This window comes from Lynx rufus, unplaced genomic scaffold (assembly GCF_022079265.1).
Source record: "Lynx rufus isolate CCGP_SWC_20201006 ecotype Redwood Valley unplaced genomic scaffold, mLynRuf1.p SCAF_9, whole genome shotgun sequence".
Lineage (NCBI taxonomy): Eukaryota > Metazoa > Chordata > Mammalia > Carnivora > Felidae > Lynx > Lynx rufus.
The window spans coordinates 57,651,152-57,673,761 of NW_025814897.1; positions in this window are offsets into that span (position 1 = coordinate 57,651,152).

Sequence of the window (22,610 nt, forward strand, 5' to 3'; positions counted from 1 at the left end):
GTTCCTGTGATTCATCGCTTACATACAACACCCAGTGCTCATCCCAACAAGTGCCCTCCTCAATGCCCATCACCCATTTCCCTCTCCCCTGCCCCCCTCATCAACCCTCAGTTTGTTCTCAGCATTCAAGAGTCTTTTATGGTTTGCCTCCCTCTCTGTTTGAAACTGTTTTTTCCCCTTATGTGGAACTTGAGAAAAATAAAATTTTTTAAATATATTTTTTTAATTTTCACAGATTCACTCCAAAATTGACTTATTTTTTATTTTAATACCACTTACATATTTGTAAGCACTAAACTCAGTACACGTTCCTTGTGCTCACAGTTCCATAATTCTAAACCAACACAAAAGGAAAATAAAACGATAAAACCTCTAAAACTCAAAAGATTTCTATTGAATGTGATAGAAGACATTGATGTGCTGAAATTAAATTGCTGCTTGAAACCTGACTGTGTCTCAAACACCTAGGGCTTAGTTCTTTTGAGTCTGGCATACTCACAGCACTGTGCGACTGCAGGCAGCCCCCATTATGCTTCTCTGGTCAAACTCATGGAAAACCTTCATTTTGATAATACACCAAGAACCCATTTGACTTTCACTTGGCACAGGAGCATCATTTACATTAAGTCCACCTCCTTGTATTCCTCAGGCTCTAACAATTAATTCCTGGGCACCAGAGTGATCACAAGCATAAAGGAAATGCCAAGGTGGCTTGGCAGGTGGTGGTCTTCCAGACAACTCAGAACAGGTTTATTTTAATTTGTTTGGATTATCACCGGAATGTAATATAACCTTTAAAAGATCTCATAGACACATTTTAGGCTCTGAAAATATGTATCTATGAGCCCTGAGGCTCAAACAGACTCAAATTTGAGAAACTCTGGCCTAATGACCTCCAAAACTCTGGAATGTCTTTACCTGAAGAACTATAAGGTAGAACATCAGTCCCCTGGAAATGGAATGACTGGGTCACTTATGCATATACTGTTCTGCTGTTTCCCTCCATCTGCCTTGTCACCTTCTACTTGTCCTTTGAGTGGATTCATCCTCTGGAAGCCTTTCCTGGTTTCTAGAAGCTGAGTGAGCCTTGCCCAATCTGCACCCTTACCATACCCTATACGCTTAGTCTATAGTGCCATAGGCCCTGGTGATAAAATTATTCATTTACCCTCTTGCCTTGCCCCCACGTCATCTCCCCCATCCTTTAGACTATAAGCTTGGTGCAGGTGGAAACTGAGTCTGAGCCTTTTGTGGCTCTCAGCTCCCTACACAAGGCCAGGCACAGGGTATTTGCTCAAATAGGAATACTGAATAGATGAATGAATGAATGTGTGAATGAATGAGTTAGACGACCTCTCTTCCAGCTCTGGGATATTCAGCTCAACTATCCAGCTCAACATTTTCTTTCCTCTCTTCAGCTCCCACTATGATATGTCCTAGAATATGTCCTAGACTCAGAGTATCAGAGATGGAAGCACCCAATGAAATGAACATAACCAAAATGCAGAGAGGGGAAATGATTTGCCCCCAGGGAACCCAGCTAGGATGTGAAAGCGCTACATCAGAGCCATGTGCTCTGATTCTCATTTTGAAAACATTACTTATTTATCATGTATTCATTTATTTGTTTTTGGTTAGGTCTGCCTTGGGGGAAAGCCATGTTCCCTGTGACCTCACCTCCTCATGGCAGTGTTTTGGGAACAAACTGGATTCTCACGGTTCTCCCAATGGTGGCAGGGTGCCCATGTCAGGCAAGGTATTTTTCATAATGAAAAAGAAACAAAAATAGCATCTGGCCTCATTTGTAATTTCCCCATAGCAGCCAGAGTCTAAAATCTCTTTGTTTCCCTTCTCAGTTTATTATGCTGCCCTTGTCCTTGGTAAAGTGGAGGAAAAAAAGTGGATTTGAGGGCTTTAAAAAAAAAATCCTACTTCTTTATTTACGTAGTAATTACTCCCAGAAGCATTTATTTTTGCAGCAAGGGCCAATACGGACATCCTGCAATTCCCACCCGCCTTTCCTCCTTAATTTGGATATCTCACTTCTCTCCCATGGCCAAAACACTAGTGTCATCCCTCACCCCCGGATATCCTTCTTCCTTCCAGGGAGAAAGGCAGCCCGACTCCTCAAGCCAGGCCTTCCCAGCAGGCCGTCCTGGCTTTGACCCCACAACCACCAGATCCTCGTTCAACATTTAATCACTTCCTCTCTCAACACCCATCCTGCTCTCCCTCATCCTGCCTCTTGGCCATGGTCCTGGAACCCAGGTGAAGATAAATCCAGAAGGAAGGAAGAAGGAAGCTCAGACATAGAGATCGGCCACTGTGTACCTGAGACCATGATTTTTTTGTGTGAGGGAAAGGGGGTCTGGCTTCTCTTGCTCTGGACATCTGTCAAATGATCTATCTATTTATTTATATTGTGGTAAAATATACATTACATAAAATTTACCATTTCAGCCATATTTTAAGTATAGAGTTCGGTGACATTAACTACGTTTACACTGTGGTACAACCATCACTACTATCCATCTCCAAACCTTTTTTATCATCCCAGACTGAGCCTCTGTACCCATAACTCCCCATTCCCCCTTCCCCCAGTCCCTGGTAAACACTCAACACTTTTATATACATTATTTCATTTAAGCCTCACATCTGCCTTACAGTGTAAGTACCACCATCCTATCCTTAACACCTGAGAAATCTGAGGCTCTGAGAGGTTAAGTAACTTCCCCAAGGCTACTCAGCTCTTAAGAGTCCAGGCTGAGATTAAACTCCAACTGACGGAGCTCTTCCATTCTTTTCTTTTGTGTGCTCTTTCTCAGGCTGTGAGAGAGTGAGAATTGATGTATAAGGAATGGTCTTTGCCATTAAAGGGCCTATTCTTTTAAGAAGAGCAAGTGTAGCTTGTCTAAATATGTGACTCAACATATACAGAGGCTATGGAGTGAGGGTGGGGCTGTGGTAAATACCATCAGGACTGTGCATTACCATGTATTCCTTCAGTGTTTACTGGAAAATTGCTCCATATAACTAAGGGCCTCTGCTGGGCCCAGAGAGCCAAGAGATACCATCCTAACCTGGAAGAAGCTGATAGCCTAGTGCAAGAGGCAGGGTTCTAAACAGAAGTGTACAAGGCAGTGTGCTCTCTCTACCAAGGGCCATGGTAGGCAGGACAGGAAAGAGAAGGCCTCAGGAGGAGGAGACAAGTGAGGATGATTTAGGAGAGTGGCCAGTGGAGAAGACATGGTAGGCCATTCCAGGCCGAGGCATAGCATGTCCCAGAACACAGAGTGATCAGGAAACAGCAAGAAGACAGGGGACCCGGCAGGGAGGTGGCAGGACATGGAGATGGTAAGATAGGTCGGGGCAGGATGATCAACCTAAGGGAGTCTGGACTTGTGTTGACAGTGGGGAGCCAATATCTCCATGTCCAGCCCAGACCTCACCTCTCAAATTCTATCCATTTATATATATTGTATTAACATTTCCACTTGGGGGTCTTATAGTCACCTCTAAGTTTACATTTCCCAGAATGAATCCTGGCTTATAGTGTTTCCTTGCCCAAAACCCACCAGCAGAGATGTTAAAAAAATTTAGAGCAGAGGCACCAGCAGGTCCCCAGGGTTTAGGATCAGCATCATGAAGGCCCATAGCTGTGCCAGGTATTAGCACTTTTAGATGCTGGAAGAGTGGAAAGATGTGAGGGCCTCAGGAGAAAGCCCAGGCATCTGGGGTAGCAAGGGGGCTCAGAGCAGCGGTGGTTTTCCTAAGAGGCACAACCATCCTGCAGTCCAGAAATGCACCAGCTGTACATCAGCCCTGCCCCCATCAAACATAACCCTCCTGTGCTTTCCCCATCTCAGTAATGGTACCCTCATCTGCCCAGGAGCTCCTGCTGGAAACAGAGGCAATATCTCCGGGCATACACCAAAAATACAGTGCCATAATCCGAAATGGTTAAATGTGATACATCAGATTGAATCAATTACTTATTTATTAAGAGATAAGGTCTCCTTAACTTTATGGAGGTATTTTTACATGCAATAAAATACACACATTTTAAGGGCATAGTTTGAGGGGCTTTGACAAATACATTGTGTAACTACCACCCCAATCAATTACCATTACCCTAGAAAGTTTCCCTAGGCCTATTTGTAGCCAATTTCCCCTCCTCTCTCCCACAGGCAACTACCCATCTAATTTCTATCACCGTAGGTTAGTTTTGCCTGTTATAGGGCTTTCTATAAATGGAATTAGGCAACGTATTCTTTTGTGTCTGGCTTCCTTTGCTCAAAAGCTATGGATATTTTATGATGGAAAGCTGGCAAAATATCAAAGATGACTGAATTTAATGTTGTTCTTTTGATGAATAGTATATATGTGTAAAAAAGAACTATATTATTCATAAAGATTATATATTCCATAAAATTTGTTCTTGCTTCATTTCAGCAAAGTCACTAATTACATGGTTATACTCAAGATTTTTCAAATAATTTTGTTTGATTGACAATAAGGTCCAAAATTAAATAAACTTTGTTGAATCACTGTATATTGTAGACTTTCTTTTTTACTTACTAATTTCAATTTGGAAAAACTTTCCAGTAGTAACTGGAATTGCCAATAAAATTCTAAAGGCAATATTTTAGATTTTAAAATGTATCATGAATTTTATATATTATGGTCAAATATTGTTATGGGAACACATAATACATTATATATTTCATAATAATTATATTTATGTATCAAAATAAATTTATGAAAATTAAAATATGTAATAAATTATAAAACTGAGAGCTTTTCCCCTAAGGTCAAGAACAAGAGAAGGATGTCCGCTCTTACCACTTCTATTCAACATAGTACTGGAAGTCCTAGCCACGGCAATTAGAAAACAAAAAGAAATAAAAGGCATCCAAATTGGTAAGGAAGAAATAAAACTTTGACTATTTGCAGATGACATAATACTATATTTATAAAACCCTAAAGACTCCACCAAAAAACAGCTAGAACTAATAAATAAATTCAGTAAAGTTGCAGGATATAAAATCAACATATAGAAATCTGTTGCATTTCTATATACTAATAATAAAGCAGCAGAAAGAGAAAATAAGAAAACAATCCCATTTACAATTTCACCAAAACTAATAAAATACCTAGGAATAAAGTTAACCAAAGAGGTGAAAGACCTGTACTCTTAAAACTATAAAACATTGATGAAAGAAATTCAAGAGACATGGAGAAATGGAAAGACATTCCATGCTCATGGGTTGGAAGAACAAATATAGTTAAAATGTCTATACTACCTAAAGCAATCTACAGATGTAATGTAATCCCTATCAAAATACCAACAGCATTTTCACAGAGCTAGAATAAGCAATCCTAAAATTTGTATGGAACTACAAATGACCCTGAATAGTCAAAGCAATCATGAAAAAGAAAAAAAGCCAGAGACAGTTCTGGACTTTAAGTTACATTCAAAGCTGTAGTAATCAAAACAATATGGTACTGGCACCAAAAAAGACACATAGAATCAATAGAACAGAATAGAAAACCAGAAATAAACCCACAATGATATGGTCAATTGATCTTTGACAAAGCAGGAAAGATTTTCCAATGGGACAGCAGTCTCTTCAACAAATGGTATTGGGAAAACTGGGCAGCAACATGGGAAAAAAAAGAAACTGGACCACTTTCTTACACCATACACACAATAAATTCAAAATGGATTGAAGGCTTAAATGTGAGACCTGAAACCATAAAAATCCTTGAAGAGAGCACAGGAAATAATCTCTCTGACATCAGCAGTAGCAAAATTTTTCTAGCTCTGTCTCCTGAGGCAAAGGAAATAAAAGCAAAAATAAACCATTGGGACTACATCAAAATAAACAGCTTTTGCACATCAAAGGAAACAATCAACAAAACTAAAAGGAAACCGACTGAATGGGAGGAGATATTTCCAAATGACATATTTGATAAAGGGTTAGTATCCAAAATATACAAAGAACTTATATAATTCGACAGCCAAAAAACAAATAATCTGATTTTAAAATGGGCAGAAGACATGCACAGACAATTCTCCAAAGAAGACATACAGGTGGCCAACAGACACATGAATAGATGCTCAACATCACTCATCATCAAGAAAATGCAAATCAAAACCACAATGAGGTATCACCTCACACCTGTCAGAGTGGCTAATATCAAAAACACAAAAAACAACAAGTGTTGGTAAGGACGTGCAGAAAAAGGAATCCTCACGCACTGTTGGTAGAAATACAAACTGGTGCAGCCACTGTGAAAAGTAGTATGGAGATTCCTCAAAAATTTAAAAATAGAACTACCCTTTAATCTTGTAATCACACTACTGGGCATTTACCCCTCCCCTCCCCAAAAAACCAATAATTCAAAGGGATACATTGGAACCCTATGTTTACAGCAGCATTACATACAATAGCCAAATAATGGAAGCAGCCCAAATGTCCACTGATAGATAAATGGACAAAGAAGAGGTGGTGTATAAATTATATATATATATATATGTGTGTATATATATATACATATATATATGTGTGTGTATATATATATATATATACATATATATATAGGAATATATATATAAAGGAATATATATATATATGAATATTATTCAGTCATAAAAAGGAATGAAATCTTGTCATTTGCAACAACATGGATTGAGTTAGAGACCATAATGCTAAGTGAAATAAGGCAGTTAGAGAAAGATAAATACCATACAATTTCATTTACATGTGGAATTTAAGAAATAAAAAAAATGAGCAAAGGAAAAATAGAGAGAGAGAGAGAGAGAGAGAGAGAGAAAAACCAAGAAACAGACTCTCAACTATAGAGAACAAGCAGATGGTTCCCAGAGGGGAGGAGACTGGGGGGGGGGAATAGATAAATTTATAAAAATTAACATATGTAATAAATTATAACAAGAAATAACCCAAAATATTTTAATTTTATTATATAAATCATCAACAGTTATATTGTGATTTTCATTGTTCCTTAAAGAAATATTTAAGTCCATAAAGAATCAGTATCTTCCCTGATGAACATGGATGCAAAAATCTTCAACAAGATATTAGCCAACCGGATCCAACCACACATTAAAAAAATTATTCACCACAACCAAGTGGGATTTATACCTGGGATGCAGGGCTGGTTCAATATCTGCAAAACAATCAATGTGATTATTCACATCAATAAAAGAAAGGACAAGAACCACATGATCCTCTCAATAGACGCAGAGAAAACATTTGACAAAATACAGCATCCTTTCTTGATAAAAACCCTTAAGAAAGTAGGGATAGAAGGGTCATATCTGGAGATCATAAAAGCCATATATGAACGAACCAACACTAATATCATCCTCAATGGGGAAAAACTGAGAACTTTCCCCCTAAAGTCAGGAATAAGACAGGGATGTCCACTCTCACCACTGTTATTCAACATAGTATTGGAAGTCAGCCTCAGTAGAAAACACATAGGAATAAAAGGCATCCAAATCAGCCAGGAGGAGGTCAAACTTTCACTCTTCACAGACAACGTGATACTCTACATGGAAAACCCAAAAGATTCCACAAAAAATTTGCTAGAAGTGCCCCATGAATTCAGCAAAGTTGCAGGATATAAAAATCAATGCATAGAAATTGGTTGCATTCCTATATACCAATAACAAAGCAACAGAAAGAGAAATCAAGGAATCGATCTCATTTATAATTACACCAAAACCCATAAAATACCTAGGAATAAATCTAAAAACTATAGAAAGCTTATGAAAGAAATTGAATACAATGTGTCTCCACTTGGAGTATATCAAAATAAAGAAAAAAAAAGAAACTGAAGAAGACACCAAAAAATGAAAAATATTCCAAGCTCCTGGATAGGAAGAACAAATATTGTTAAAATGTCAATACTACCCAAAGCAATCTACATATTCAATGCAATCCTTTTCAAAATACCACCAGCATTCTTCACAGTGCTAGAACAAACAATCCTAAAATTTGCATGGAACCAGAAAAGACCCTGAATAGCCAAAGCAATCTTGAAAAAGAAAACCAAAGCAGGAGGCATCACAATCCCAGACTTCAAGCTGTATTACAAAGTTGTAATCATCAAAACAGTATGGTACTGGCACAAAAACAGACACTCAGATCAATGGAACAGAATAGAGAACCCAGAGAGGGACCCACAGACGTATGGCTAACTAATCTTTGACAAAGCAGGAAAGAATAGCCAATGGAATAAAGACAGTCTCTTTAGCAAATCGTGCTGGGAAAACTGGACAGCAACATGCAGAAAAATTAACCTGGACCACTTTCTTACACCATACACAAAAATAAATTCAACGTGGATGAAAGACATAAATGTAAGACAGGAAGCCATCAAAATCCTCGAGGAGAAAGCAGGCAAAAACCTCTTTGACCTTGGCCGCGGCAACTTCTTACTCAACATGTCTCCAGAGGCAAGGGAACAAAAGCAAAAATGAACTATTGAGACCTCATCAAAATAAAAAGCTTCTGCACAGCGAAGGAAACAATCAGCGAAACTAAAGGAAACCGACAGAATGGGAAAAGATATTTGCAAATGACCTATCAGATAAAGGGTTAGTATCCCTCTTATCAAACTCAACATCCAAACAAACAAACAAACAGACAGACAAATAATCCAGTGAAGAAATGGGCAAAAGACATAAATAGACACTTCTCCAAAGAAGGTATCCATATGGCCAACCGACATATGAAAATTCTCAACATCACTCATAATCAGGGAAATACAGATCAAAACCACAAGGAGATACCACCTCATACCTGTCAGAATGGCTAACATTAACAAGTCAGACAACAACAGATGTTGGTGAGGATGTGGAGAAAGAGGATCTCTTTTGCATCATTGGTGGGAATGCAAGCTGGTTCAGCCACTCTGGAAAACAGTATGGAGGTTCCTCAAAAAATTGAAAATAGAACTACTCTATGACCCAGCAATTGTACTACTAGGTATTTATCCAGGAGATAGAGGTGTGCTGTTTCAAAGAGGCACATGCACCCCAATGTTTACAGCAGCACTATCAACAATAGCCAAAGTATGGAAAGAGCCTAAATGTCCATCGACAGATGAATGGATAAAGAAGATATGGTACATATATAATAATGGAGTATTACTCGGCAATCAAAAAGAATGAAATCTTGCCATTTGCAATTACGTGGATGGAACTAGAGGGTATTATGCTAAGTGAAATTAGTCAGAGAAAGACAAATATCATATGACTTCACTTGTATGAGGACTTTAAGATACAAAACAGATGAATATAAGGGAAGGGAAGCAAAACTAATATAAAAACAGGGAGGGGGACAAAACGTAAGAGACTCTTAAATATGGAGAACAAACAGAAGGTTACTGGAGGTGTTGTGGGAGGGCGGATGGGCTAAATGGGTGAGGGGCATTAAGGAATCTACTCCTGAAATCGTTGTTGCACTATATGCTAACTAACTTGGATGTAAATTTTAAAAATTAGTTAATTAATTAATTAAAAAAAATCAGTATCATGTTGGGGTGCCTGGGTGGCTCAGTCAGTTAAGGGTCCAACTCTTGATTTAGGCTCTGGTCATGACCTCAGGGTTGTGAGATTCAGTCCCATGTGGAGCTCTGCACTGGGTATAGAGCTTGCTTAAGATTCACTCCCATGGGGTGCCTGGGTGGCTCAGTGGGTTGGACCTCCAACTTCAGCTCAGGTCATGATCTCAAGGTTCATGAGTTAGAGCCCCACATCAGGCTCTCTGCTGTCAGCACAGAGCCTGTTTCTGTCCCTCTCTCTCTCTCTCTGCCCCTCCCCTGCTCACTCTCTTTCTCTCAAAAATAATTAAAATATTTTTTTAAAAAAAGATTCTCTCTCTCCCTCTGCTGCTCCCCACTCCTCTCTTTCTCTCTCTTTCTCAAAAAAAAAAAAAAAAGAATCAGTATCATGCTCAAACATGTTATAACCAGACCCTATGTCCATATGTTTACATATAAACACATGTAAAATTTGTATGAATTTTTTAATATTCAAAATATTTATTAACTGTCATGTGCAACTGTTACAAATACCAAGCTATTCTTGGGTTCCTCCTGGGCCACAAATTGGAACACAAAGAGAAACAAGCAAATGAACTCTGTTCCTCTGGGAAATGATGTCTCATTATGCACTCATGCTATTTGAGAGAAACAATTCCACAGGACCTGTTCATGTGTTTATCTCTTCTTCTACCCAAGAGCTCTGCCACTCGCAGGCTCCCCATACTCCAAAGCAGTGTCCAGCTCGGATCTGGGCAGCAGCACAAGCTGCAGAACTTCCGCCATGTAATGAGAATGGTCTACATTCATGATTGAGTGAGATGGTGGTTACACAGATGGGTACATTCACCTCTCCAAACTGTGCACTTAAATGGGTGCACTTTATTGTATGTATAACATGCAATTTTTTTGGATTTAGGATGTAAAGCAAGACATGTGAAGTGTTTTCCCGAGGCCTGACTGAGGTTAAGCACGAAAAGGAATGTTTGGTGTACAGGACATGCAGTGCCAGTGCTAAGCACGAGCTCTTGAGTGTCAAGTCAATCATGCATTCTTTACTAAACTCTGGGGGGTGGGCTGTGCGTATGCCAGGGAGGGAGGTGGTACTTAAGGCCTCTAAAGTATGAGGCTCAAGGAAGAGACTCCTCTTGCACTGGTCCAGGGGAGGTATTGAATCCTTGATTCCTCCTTTTTCCTCACTCCCCACATACCCAATCATCAGCTGGTCCTGTGGATTCTGCCTCCAGAATATATCTTAAATCGCTCCTCTCTCCCATCTCTGCTGCCCCCATCCGGCCCATGCCACCATCATCTCTCTCTTGGGTTATAACAATCTTTTCTTTTTTAAGAAAAAAAGTTTATTTATTTACTTAGAGAGAGAGAGCAGGGGAGAGGCAGAGAGAGAGGGAGAGAGAGAATCCTAAGCAGGGTCTGTACTCATGCTGTCAGCACAGCACTCATGGTGATGTCCAACATCACCAACCGTGAGATCGTGACCTGAACAGAAATCAAGGGTTGGACACTTAACCAACTGAGCCACCCAGGTGCCCCACACAACAATCTCTTCTTAACAGGCCTCTCTGCTTCCACTCTTGCCTTCCTTCTATCTGCTCCAGCAACCAGCAGAATATTAAACATAAATAGCATCAGAATTGCTATCTTGCTGAAAGCATTCAACTGCATTCCCTTTGCTCTTAAGATAAAAACCAGTAATTTTAGTGACATTTAAGGCTCTCCAGAACTGGTCCCTATGCAGCACTCTGGCTTCAAGCCGTCATCCTGATTTATCCTCAATCAGCACTCTGTTTAGTGATTTGTGGGATTGCCCACAGATTTTTTTTTTTTTTTGTCTCCCCCACCCACCCAAAGCAGGCTGGGACTGTTTTGTTCATCACACTGCTACCTGGCACAACAAAAGCATTTAACAAATACTGTTGGCCAAATAGATGAATGGACTTTTTAAAACTGGGGAGTGGCACAGACAAGTCTGGGTTTTTGAAACGTCTCTGAATGTAGTGTGGAAGGTTAGATAGACAGAAACAGGCTGGAGGGTGATAGCTGCCATCTGTGTATGGGCTTAAGATCTCACTGGACCAACTTCAACTTCCACTGTTAAGAGCTAATGACAAAAAAAAAAAAAAAAGAAAAGGAAAATAAGATAAAAACAGAGAGGGAGGCAAACCATAAGAGACTCTTAAATACAGAGAACAAACAGAGGGTTGATGGAGGTGGGTTACATAGGTGATGGGCATTAAGGAGGGCACTTTTCAGGATGAGCACTGGGTGTCATATGTAAGAGATATTGAATCACTGGGTTCTCCTCCTGAAGCCGAGACTACACTGTATGTTAACTAACTTGAAAATAAAAGACAAAAAGAAAGAAAATGGGTAAAGATCTAATCAGTCTTTTCATAGATGAAGATGTATGGATGACAAATAAACATATGAAAAGATGCTCAACATCCTTTGGCATTAAAGAAATTAAAATTAAAACCACAATGAGACACAAGAATAAGGAGAAGGAGAAGAAAAGAAGAAGAAGGAGAAGGAGAAGAAGAAGAAGAAGAGGAGGAGGAGGAGGAGGAAGAGGAAGAAGAAGAAGTTGGAGGAGGAGGAGGAAGAGGAGGAGGAGGGACTTAAAAGGCTGAGACAGAGAGGGAGAGGCCAAGAAGCAGAGGCATTCTGCTTTATGCAATGGGGATCTATGTAAAATTTTAATAGGAAGTCTCCATTACTAAAAATGGATTTCAGAACCCATAGTATAACAGAAGGAACACACCAGGCTGGTAGTCAGGATCCCTGAGTTCCAGTCCTGTTTCCTTCCCCGTATGCTCTTTGGTAAGTCCCTTGCCTTTCCCAAACCTTATGAAGGGCAAGGATCTGAATGATTTCTGAGGTCAGTGCAGCACTAACAAGTAGAGTCTACACAAGCATGACAGAGCCCTTACAGGCCTGCTCTGGCTCGAGTCCTTGCTTCGTTTTACCTGTGACTCCTTAGAAGCTGAGAAGAGGATCAACAAACTAGAGATCGGGAAACTGAGAGGTCCCAGATCTGTATCATCGCATGCTTAGGGTCATGCTGGGCCCCTGGCCATTGCCAATCAGGAAAGGGAGGGAGCTGATGGGAACTGGCAAGGGCGCCATGGTTGGCTGTGACCCTGGAGCTAAAGGGGCCCAACAGTCAGAATAAGGGTCCAAAGGGATATGGCTCAATCTAGGGGCACAGTAGCCAACCAAAATATCAGGATTCAGACCACAGACAGTGCTATGGATCCTCAGGGAAAGATTGCATCCAGCAGCCAGGAAGCGGCTCTTCTGTCTCCAGTTACATGGACTGGAATCAGGCAGGACCCTGGTCCAACAGGGACCTGGAGCAGATTTTAAAAACCCCAAATTGAGTTTTCTCCCAAAGACCAAGAAGTGTTCCCTGACCCCACCCAGGTAGAGTTAGTGTGGCTCTCTCTTTTGCGTTGCTCATTAAATGTTGTACTGCCATTGTCTGTGGACACTTCTGTCTCTACTTCTGTGCCAATCCATTTTGTATCACTGGTACTCACTGTGGAGTGGGGTAGGCAGTAATTATCCATTGAATGGATGGATAAAGGGAGGGATGGATGAATGGACCGATGGAATAACACACTAACCCCATATTTGGAGGAAAGTCTCAGTAGGCAGATAGGTACTCAGGGAACTGCAGGAAACACCCAGCTTTCAGTTTATTGCTTTTGTTTATTCATTCAACAAACATTTTTGTTGAGACCTATTATGTGCCAAACTGTGAGATGCATGCTATAGGGTATATGAATCCTGGGTAAGGGCAAGGATTCTATAGCCTGACTACCCAGATTTGAATCCTATTGCTAGCACTTACTAGCAGCTTAATAGTAAGCAAGGTACTCACCCTGTGCCTCAGTCTCTTCATCTGTAAAATGAGGAAAATGATAGTACCTACTTTATAGGTTGTTAAAATATTAAATGCATTGATGATTTTAAAGCTTTTAGAGTTCCCTGCACATGTTTTTAGCTTTACTTTTATATTCTCAGGTCATAGGTCAAATGGGGGAGGGAGGGTGATCAACTGAACCCACAAGAATCTAGGCAGACTAGGTATTAGCAGAGGTACAGGCAAAGTTATTGAGGAGAGGCTGGGGAGGCATTATGGAGCAGGCAGTCTTTGAGCTGAGGATTGTGGGTTGAGTCTACGTTTGATTCAGCATGCTATGAGATGCACACGTTTTAGGGTGATAGTAGTCAAACATCCATTCTCATGTCCTGAAAATTTAGGGTCAATAGGGACCTGAAGGCCACTGGACTGTTTCCTTTAATGGTCAAGACCCCTGATAAAAGGTCCCAGTTCAAAGACATACAGCTAGTTATTTGTTAATAAATCACTCATTCATTCTACAAATATTCACTAAGAACTGTGTGCCAGGCATTAGGGTAGGTGGGGATCTAGGGATCAAAGTATGCATGACCTACCCCAAAGGAGTTCATATTCTCAAATAGTGATAGACACAGAACACGAATCCAGATCCCAGCCTTCCAGCCCAGGGCTCCTTCCAATTCCCATCAGAACCTTTCTCAGACTAGAACACTGAGTTCATCTTTTCCAAGAACAAACTCATGAGTTATTTTCCCCACACCATACATATTTATTTATAGACTGTAGGTTCCCTGGGACTGGGCTTATAAAATCCGGCCTCTATTTTCCCCTCAGAGCCTGGAGCTATCTGAATGCTATGTTTATTTTTAAACAACAGCACTGCCATTGATGACTCACAAAGACTTTTATAATCTGCTCTGAAACCTACCATTGTATATATCTGTCCATGTTATACTGTCTCCCTTCCCGATTTATTAGCCTGAGCCTCATTCTGGCTACCTTCCACTTCCTCCTCCCCTACCCCTATGGATTATTCTCCAACTACACAAGGATTCGTTGATTTTTTGGTCTGAGTGTCTATACTTCCTTAGTCCCACAACTTGCATGCTGAATCTGGCCCCAAACACTTTGAAAGGCTACTTTCTTATCTAGGACAGGGCCTGGGGCAAAGACAGATCACACCTTCCCTCTCTCATCATTCTCAGATATCTTGTATCCATTAGGTACCACAAGCCCAGCACTTGAAGCTGACAAGCTTCTCAAGGGTCCAGAAAAATGTTTAGGACCATTCTTCTCCCCCCCGCCCTTTTTTTTTTTTTTTTTTTTTTTTTTTTTTTTTTTTTTTACAGATTCCAAAATATAAAAACTATGAAATGGAAAGCAATAAATATTTAACAAATGTCTACAAATGTAAATTTATATCATCTTTGTTAGCTTTTCAATTTAATTGTGACAGTGACTGCCACATATCCCATTCTTTCTTTAATAGATAGCCCAAAATTTAGCTAGGCAAAAGGTGACCCAGCAAAAGACTATATTTCCAAACCCTCTTAAAGCTAGATGTGGTCAGGTGAGTAAGTTCTGGACATGTAAGTACAAGTGATACTTACTACTTTTGGTTGTGCCAAAAGTAGTGATACTTACTACTAGTAAGTACTTACTAGTAAGTACAAGTGATACTACTTTTGGTAGATGTGGGCTTATCTTCATCTTCATAGTCATAGTACTTGAGACTCTTGTGAACCATACATTATGCTACTCATGGAAGATAGTTTGTCCATTTTAATTGCTGAGCAGCATTCCATTATATAAAAATACCACCATATGTCCATTCTCTTATTGATAGACACATGAACAACTTCTAGTTTGGGAGTATGATGAATAAAGTTGCAGTGAATGTAGTTATACAAATCTTTTTGTGGTATAAATGTTTTCATTTATAATGGGTAAATTCCTAGGAAAAAATTGGGTCATAGCATAGGTATATATTTAGTTTCATAAGAAATGCCAGACTTTTACTAAAAGTGTTTATATCATTTTATACTGCCAACAACATTGTATGAAATTTCTGGTTGCTCTGCAACTATGTCAACACTTGATGTTTTCAGTGGTTTTCATTTTATCCATCCTAGTGAATGTGTAATATCATTTTGTTGTGGTTTTAACTTACATTTCCTGATGATTAGTGATGTCAAGCACAGGAAACAGTAAATAAAACAAAACAAAACAATACAAAACAAAACAGAGAAATAATAAAGAGAACAAGCAGAAAGATAAAATGTCAGGCTTAACCTTTAATATATCAATAATTACATTAAATCTAAATGGGTTAAATATACCAATTAAAAGATAGAGATTGGTACAGTACAGGGGTTAAAGCATGACCCAACTATATGCTGTCGATAAGAAATTCACTTTAAATATAATGATAAAGGCAGATTGAAAGTAAAAGGATGGAAAAAGATATATCATGCAAGATTAATCAAAGGAAAGCAGGAGTGACTACAATAATATCGGACAAAGTAAACTTCAGAGCAAAGAAAATTATCAGAGACAGAGCAGAACATTATAAAATGAAAAAAGGATCACTTTGGCAAGAAGACATAGCAATATTAAATGGATATACACCAAACAACAAAGCTACAAAATATGTGAGGCAAAAACTAATAGAACTTAAGTGAGAAATAGGTAAACACAATTATATTTGGAGATTTCAACACCCTTCTCTGAACAATTGGTAGAATAACTAGATAGAAAATCAGCAAGGATGTAGAACTCACCAACACCCTCTACCAAAAGATGTTAATTAAAATTTAAAGAATATTGCACCCAACAACAGCAGAATATACATTTTTTAAAATCTTTATATTTATCTTTGAGAGACAGAGAGACAGAGTGTTAGCGGGGGAGGGACAGAAAGAGGGAGACACAGAATCTGAAGCAGGCTCCAGGCTCTGAGCTGTCAGTACAGAGCCTGACACAGGGGCTTGAACTCAGGAGCTGTGAGATCATGACCTGAGCTGAAGTCAGACACTCAACCAACTGGGCCACTCAGGTGCCCCACAGAATATACATTTTTTAAGCTGCCCACAGAACGTATACCAAGATAGACTACATGCTAGGCCATTAAGAAACTTTTTTTTTTAGGGACACCTGGGTGGCTCAGCCAGTTGAGCATCTGGCTTCAGCTCAGGTCATGATCTCGCAGTTCATGGGTTCAAGCCCCACATCAGGCTCTGTGCTGACAGCTCAGAGCCTAGAGCCTGCTTCGGAATCTGTGTCTCCCTCTCTCTCTGCTCCTCCCCCGCTTGTGCTCTATCTCTCTCTCTCTCTTTCAAAAATAAATAAAAACATTTTTAAAAAATTTTTTTAAAAGAAACTTTTTTTTTTTTTACGAATTGGAATCAAATAGTGTGTTCTCTGTCCCAGTGGACTCAAACTAGAAATCAGTAACAGAAAGATAACAGGAATACAGTATACTTAGAAATAATACATAAGTCACAAAGGAAGTCTCAAAGGAAATAAAAAAAGATACATTAAACTGAATGAAAAAGATCATACAATATATCAAATTTTGTGAGATATAGCTAAAGTCACACTGAGAAGGAAAAATTTGCAGCACTACATCCATACACTGGAAAAGAGGAAAAATCTAATATCAATTCTCTGAGCTCCCACATAGAAATTATTTGGAAAAGAAGAACAAAATTAATCCAGAGCAAGCGGAAAGAGGGAAATAATAAAGAGCAGAAATCAATGAAATTAGAAACACAAAAACAATGGAAACAATGAAACAAAGAGCCAATTCTTTGGAAAAATAATAAAATTGACAAATTTCTAAAAAGACAAAGAAGAGAGAGAGAGAACACAAATTACCAGTATCAGGAATGACAAAACGGACATCATTACAGACAACATAAGCATTAAGAGGATAATAAGTGAGTACCACAAACAATTCTACATACATAATTTGAAAACTTAGATGAAATAGATCAATTCCTTGAAAAACACAAACTACTATAATTCACCCATATGAAATAGATAATTAAAAAAAATTTTTTAACCTTTATTTATTTTTTTGAGACAGAGAGAGACAGAGCATGAACGGGGGAGGGTCAGAGAGAGGGAGACACAGAATCCAAAACAGTCTCCAGGCTCTGAGCTGTCAGCACAGAGCCCGACGCGGGGCTTGGACTCACAGACCGTGAGATCATGACCTGAGCTGAAGTCGGACGCTCAACCAACTGAGCCACCCAGGTGCCCCTGAAATAGATAATTTTAACAGACCTATAATTATTAATAAAATTGAATCTGTAATTTTAAAACTTCCCAAATCTCCAGACCCAGATGGTTTCACAGAGATTCTACCAAATGTTTAAAAAAAGAATGAAGACAATCTACACAATCCCTTCCAGAAAACAGAAAAGGAAAAATACTTCACAATTCATTTTATGAATTTAGTATTACCCTATACCAAAACCAAAGAAGCACAAAAAGGGAAAACTTGAAACCAATATCCGTCATAAACTTAGATGCAAAAATCCTCAGCAAAATATTAGCAAACCAAGTGGAATGATGTATAAAAAAAAATTATTCACCATAACCAAGGGGGATTTATTCCAGCCATGCAAAGCTAGTCAACATCTAAAATTCAATCAATGATATCTACCACATTAACAGGTTAAAGAAGAAAAAAGCCACATGATAATGTATCATTGCAAAAAAAAAAAAAGCTTTTAACAGGATTCAACACCCTTCATGATAAAAAATAAAATAAAAATTAAAAAAAAAAAACCTCTTAGGGAAACATGAATAGAGGGAAACTTCCTCAACTTAATAAAGACCATCTACAACAAGCCTACAACTAACCGTTTATTTAACAGTGAAAGATAAATGCTTTTCCCCAAAGACTGGAAAAAGGCAAGGAGGTCTGTTCTTACTACTCTTATTCAAAGGCAAAACAAAGGCAAAACAAATCAATTAAATGCATACCCATCAGAAAGGAAGAAAATAGAACTGTCTATTTGCAGATGACAAAATTATCTACTTATCTACATAGAAGATCCTAAAGAATCTACCTACAATTCCTAGGGTTAATAAGTGAGTTCAGCAAGGTATCTTGCAGGATGCAAAATAAACATACAAAACTCAATTGCATTTCTATATATTTGCAATGAACACATGGACACAGAAATTAAAAATACAATACCATTTAGAATTACTCAAAAGAGAAATATTTAGGTATAAATCTAACAAAACATATATAGATTTGTATGCTGAAAAGTACAAAATGCTGATGAAAGAAGTCAAAGAAGATCTAAATAAATGGTGAGACATACCACATTCATAGACTGGAAGACCCAATATAGCAAATATGGCAATTCTTCCTGAATTGATATACACGTTCAATGCAATTCCATCAAGATTTTTCAGATATATACAAGGTTATTCTAAAGTTTATATGGAAATGCAAAAAACTAAAACAATTTAGAATAACTAAAACAATTTTGGAAAAAAGAAGAATAAAGTGGGAGGAATGAGAATATTTGATTTTAAAACCTATTATATAGTTACAGCAATCAATAATATATGGTATTGGTGTGGGGAAAGACACATAGTTCAATTAGTGTGGGGATCAATCATAGAATCCTGAAATCAGCCCATACAAATGTGCCCAACTCTTTTTTGTGGGTTTTGTTTTGTTTTGGTTTGGGTTTTTTTGCAATCTCTACATCCAACGTGGGGCTCAAATTCATGACCCCAAGATCAAGAGTTGCATGCTCTTCCAACTGAGCCAGCCAGGCGCCCCTGTGGGTTTTTTTTTTTTTTAACATAAAACAGTCTTTAGTATAATGACTGAAATAAACAAAACATGATTAAAATAATTTTTAAATTATTTATTTTTTAAATTCCAGTATAGTTAACATAGAGTGTTATAGTAGTTTCAGATGTACAATATAGTGATTCAACAATTCTATGCAATACTTGGTGCTCTTAGTCCCCTTGACCTTATTTCACACATTCTCCACCCCCAGCCCCACCTCCCTTCTGGTAACTATCAGTTTGTTCTCTATAGTTACAAGCCTGCTTTTTGGTTTGTCTCTTTTTTTCCTCATTCATTTCTTCATTCATTCACTCCACATATGAGTGAAACCATATGGTATCTGTCTTTCTCCGACTTATTTCACTTAGCATTATACCCTCTAGATCCATCCATGTTGTTGCAAATGACCAGAGTTCATTCTTATTTTTATGACTAATATTCCATTGTATATATAGACCACATATTCTTTGTCCATTCATCAATCAATGGACATTTGGGTTGCTTACATATCTTGGTTATTGTAAATTATGCTGTGATGAACATAGGGGAGCGTATATCTTTTCAAATTAGTATTTTCATTTTCTTTGGGTAAATAACAAGTAGTGGAATTACTGGACCATATGGCAATTTTATTCTTAATTTTTTGATGAAACTCCATACTATTTTCCACAGTGGCTGCACCTGTTTGCATTCCCACCAACAGTGCATGAGGGTTCCTTTTTCTTCACATCCTCACCAACACTTGTTGTTTCTTGTTTTTGATTTTAGCCATTCTGACAGGTGTGAGGTGATACCTCATTGTTGTTTTGATTTGCACTTCCCTGCTGATGAGTGATATTGAGCATGTTTTCATGTGTCTGATGGCCATCTGGATGTCTCCTTTGGAAATACTTCTGTTCATGTCTTCTGCCCACATTTAATTGGATTATTTGTGTTTTTTTGGTGTTGAGTTGTATTAGTTCTTTATATATTTTGGATATGTACCCCTTATTAGATATATAATTTGCAATTATCTTCTCCCATTCAGTGGGTTGTCTTTTTGTTTTGTTGGTGGTTTCCTTCACTTTGCAGAAGCTTTTTATTTTGGTGTGGTCCCAATAGTTTATTTTCACTTTGGTTTCCCTTTCCAAAGGAGACATGTCTAGAAAAATGTTTCTACAGCTGATATCAAAGAGATTACTGTGTATTTTTTTCTTCTAGGAATTTTATGGTTTCAGGTCTCACATTTATGTCTTAAATATATTTTATTTTTGTGTATAGTGTAAGAAGGTGGTCCAGTTTCATTCTTTTGCATGTAAATGTCCGGTTTTCCCAACACCATCTGTTGAAGAGATTATCTTTTTCCCATTGCATATTCTTGCCTCCTTTGTCATAGATTAATTGACTATATAACCAAGGGTTTATTTCTGGGTTTCCAATTCTGTTCTGTTGATCATGTGTCTAATTTTTTGTTTTTTGCCATTACCATACTGTTTTGACTACTACAGCTTTGTAGTATATCTTGAAATCTGGGATTGTGGTACCTCCAGTGTTGTTTTTCTTTTTCAAGATTGTTTTGGCTATTTTGGCTTTTGTGGTTTCAAACAAATTTTAGTATTATTTGTTCTAGTTCTGTGAAAAATGCTATTGGTATTTGATAGGGATTTATGCCAACTGGTTTTTGACAAAGATGTAAGAGCAATAAATGTTGGAAACAGCCCTTTGAACAAATGGTGCTGGAGCCTGGAATATCCATAGGCAAAACAAAATTTAAAAATAATGACCAAAGTTTCAAAACTTAGGAAAAACACAGGAGAAGGTGATCAGGATCTAGAGGTAGGCAAAGATTAGACCAAAAGCACAATCCACAAAATGAAAAGTAGATAAATTGGACCTCATCACAATTACAACCATTTGCTCTTCAAAAGACCTTATTAAGAGGATGAAAATATAAGCCATAGAGTGGGAGAAGCTATTTACAAACCATTTACAAATCAAAAAGGAGTAGTATTTAGAATATATAAAGAATTCTAAAAACTGAACAGTAAAAAAACACAATTAGAAAACAGGCAAAATACATGAACAGACATTTCATTGAAGAGGATATTCAAGTTGAAAATAAACACATGTAAAGATGTTCATCATTAGCCATTAAGGAAATACAAATTAAAGCCACAAAAAAAATACCACTACACACCCATCAGAATGTCTAAAATAAAAATAGTGACAATGTCAAATGCTGGCAAGGATACAGAGAAATTAGATCACTCATTGCTGGTGGGAATATAAAATGGAACAACTAGTCTGGAAAGCAGTTTGGCAGTTTTTTTAAAAACTAAACGTGCAAGTACATATGACAGCAATTTTACTCCTAGCCATTTATTCCAGATAAATGAAAACTTATGTACACACACACACACACACACACCTGTACACAAATGTTTGTAGCAGTTTTATTCAGAATATCTGAAAACTGGAAATAACCTAACCATTCTTCAACAGGGGAATGGATAAACAAATTGTGGTACATCCCTACCATGATATAATACTCATCAATAAAAAGAAACGAACTATTGTTACATGCAACAACAATCAGAAAATTATGCTAAGAAAAAAAAGAGGAAATTCAAAAAATTTATACATTGTATCATTCCATTTATATAACACAGATTTGTGTTTCACAGGAGTTAAATAGTGCAGATAAAAAAGCAGATCATGAGGGATCCTTGTGGTGATGGAAATATTCTATATCCTGACTGTATCAATGTCAATAACCTAATTATGACATTGGCAAGGCATTACCATTGGGTAAAGGGTCCACAAGATCTCTTTGTATTACTCCTCACAACTGCATGTGGGTCTACAATTTTCTTAAAATAAAAAATTAAATATATATAAAAATATTACCTTTGTGGTTTCTCTCTTGTCTGAACCCCAATTGATGCAATTCATCACACTGGGGAATTTCTCTTCTCTTCCTAGTTCACTCCAGTTTGCTGGGAGTTTTAGTCAGGGTATATGTTGATTTTTGCCAACTGCTTTTTTTGCATCTACTGAAAACAATTATATAGTTTTTCTCTTTTATGGTGAATTATACTGATTTTATAACGTTAAACCAATCTTGCATTCCTGGGACACATTACTTTATCATGATGTAATAATCCCTTTATACATTGCTGGATTCAATTTGCGAATATTTGCTTGGGATTTTAATGTCCATATTAGGAAATGTCTTTCAGATACCTAAGGGAGCAATGTTATTAGTTTCTAAAATTAAAAAGATACCTGGGAAAAAATAGTAAAATATTAAAATTTCACAAGGCTGGAGGGTGGTAAACAATAATTTGTTAC